The sequence below is a fragment of the Prionailurus viverrinus genome, chromosome B3, assembly GCF_022837055.1.
Source record: "Prionailurus viverrinus isolate Anna chromosome B3, UM_Priviv_1.0, whole genome shotgun sequence".
Lineage (NCBI taxonomy): Eukaryota > Metazoa > Chordata > Mammalia > Carnivora > Felidae > Prionailurus > Prionailurus viverrinus.
The window spans coordinates 77,367,251-77,369,537 of NC_062566.1; the positions used below are offsets into that span (position 1 = coordinate 77,367,251).

The 2,287-nt window shown below is 49.4% G+C and overlaps 2 non-coding genes across 2 annotated transcripts; one reads left to right on the forward strand and one right to left on the reverse strand.

Annotated features, from left to right (window-relative positions):
* The first annotated feature begins 220 nt into the window (after positions 1 to 220).
* On the forward strand, positions 221 to 327 carry LOC125169132 (U6 spliceosomal RNA). The gene has a single exon (XR_007153465.1). It is a non-coding gene; the product is annotated as a U6 spliceosomal RNA (small nuclear RNA).
* Positions 328 to 1,407: 1,080 nt separating this feature from the next.
* Positions 1,408 to 1,514, reverse strand: LOC125169133 (U6 spliceosomal RNA). Its single transcript, XR_007153466.1, has one exon. It is a non-coding gene; the product is annotated as a U6 spliceosomal RNA (small nuclear RNA).
* Positions 1,515 to 2,287: the final 773 nt, after the last annotated feature.

Here is a 2,287-nt window from a genome sequence, read left to right on the forward strand (position 1 = left end):
GCGGCTCTCATTTGCATGCCCCACCCGGCAGGTAAACTCGACAGGTCAGTCGCGGCCTAGCCAGCATAGCACCAAACGTGAGAGCCTCACGAGTGGCTCCTGTCATCACATTTCCTCCAAACGTCCCGAGTTCGCCGGGAAGACGCGCACATCAGTCACCCTAACTAAGAGAGGTAGGAGGCTGCCGTGCCTTATATAACTGGTGGACGGAGGTCATAGCGTGCTCGCTTCGGCAGCACATATACTAAAATTGGAACGATACAGAGAAGATTAGCATGGCCCCTGCGCAAGGATGACACGCAAATTCGTGAAGCGTTCCATATTTTGCGCAGCTCCCTGGCGAGCTTCTACTCTGACGATTACCTCTGAGGAAACGGTGTCATGTCAGAACACAATGTACGGCACTGAATGATAAAATTGTGACATTTCACTAGAAAAACACTCCTTTAAAGCAGTCTATGACTTGTAAACGAAGCTGGGTTACAGCTGGAAATCTATGTGCAAATATGTCGTTTCTACATATCACGGAAACAAGATGTGAATTTCTTTATACAACTAAAAATTCTGAAATTGGCTTATGTATGGTCTTGTCTCCTTCAACAACACAAATTCCAGAAGGCCCAAGAGTATTGGCTCCGGTGGAGTAGAACACTAGCACATAAATTGGTCCATGAATCCTTACCAAATCATTCCTAAATTATTAAGCTGCTAAATCAATGAATCCTTACTAAAGGAAGTAAGCAACATCAGCGCACATTTCTTGCGCCTACGTTGTGACATTCTTCAGTCATTTTATAACTGAGTCCATACACCCCCTGTCACGAGGAGGTGCACTAAGGCAGGGACTGTTAACTGTTTTACAAGGGGTGGTTACACTGGATTAGATCAATGTTGGCTGCGGCCTGTGGAACCTAGATCTCCAGGACCAAGAGAACTGGCTAGAAGCAGCAAGACCACTGGGATCTGCTTTCACACATCTGTCTGAGACAGCTTTGTATACCTGTTAAAAAATCAATGGCATCTAAGGAGTATTCAGAAACGCCGGTTTGTCTAAATCAGACGGATTCTGTGATGGGAACTTTGATTAAGAGGAGAGTTAATTACCCAAACCAAAAGCAGACTTTAACCAACGAGAACAAGCGTTAGGATGCAAGTACCAGGATTACCTAGGTAATCCAATAATAGTAAAGTGGTGGGCGCCCACAGAATGATGTCAGAGGGCCATCAAGGTGGCCTCACCTCCAACCACACAGGGTTCGGTGGAACGGCAGAACCTCGAAGGTGTGCTGGGCTGGTAGCTGCTAGCTGCAATCCTTAAACTCCGAGCGGGCCTCCAAAGCTACCCTCCCATCCCGCATTTTTGTGCCGGTCCTCAAAAGGATATCGATAGTTCGCCGGGGAACTGCGCAAAATATGGAACGCTTCACGAATTTGCGTGTCATCCTTGCGCAGGGGCCATGCTAATCTTCTCTGTATCGTTCCAATTTTAGTATATGTGCTGCCGAAGCGAGCACGCTATGACCTCCGTCCACCAGTTATATAAGGCACGGCAGCCTCCTACCTCTCTTAGTTAGGGTGACTGATGTGCGCGTCTTCCCGGCGAACTCGGGACGTTTGGAGGAAATGTGATGACAGGAGCCACTCGTGAGGCTCTCACGTTTGGTGCTATGCTGGCTAGGCCGCGACTGACCTGTCGAGTTTACCTGCCGGGTGGGGCATGCAAATGAGAGCCGCGCCCGGAGCACCCTGGGTAAGGGGGCCGTTCGTGGGACCCAGGCCCTGGACCGTGGGTCCTGTGGCGGTCGCTCTGGCCCCGCGGAGCATGTCGGGAGGGGCGAGCACTAAGAAAGCCCCTGTGCGTTCGGCGCCTCGAGGGTCGGGCGAGCGGCGGGCGAGCCGGCCGTGAGGCTGCTGTGGTGCGTTGGGTGGGCTGGCAGGGCTGTGCCGGCGTCACACTTTTAGAGCACATTTCCCATTTAAACTTCCCTGAAGAATACTCAAAAAAAAAAAAAAAAAAAAAAAAAAAAAGGAAGCACCTGGAAAGTTAAGGTAATTCCTTAATACTACCTAATATCCACGCTAGGTTCAAATGTCTTTGACTTTTTCGATGATGCATTTTATAGTTGGTTTGCCCTATATACCCAAAGGAGGCCCCGTCCCCCATTGTATTTGGTTGCTATGCTTCTAGGTCTTTATTATCCCAAGGACTCCCCATTTCTCTTCATGCCATTACTTATTGGCGAAACGGGATATTTACCCTGGGGACCGTCACAATTCTTGCATTTGG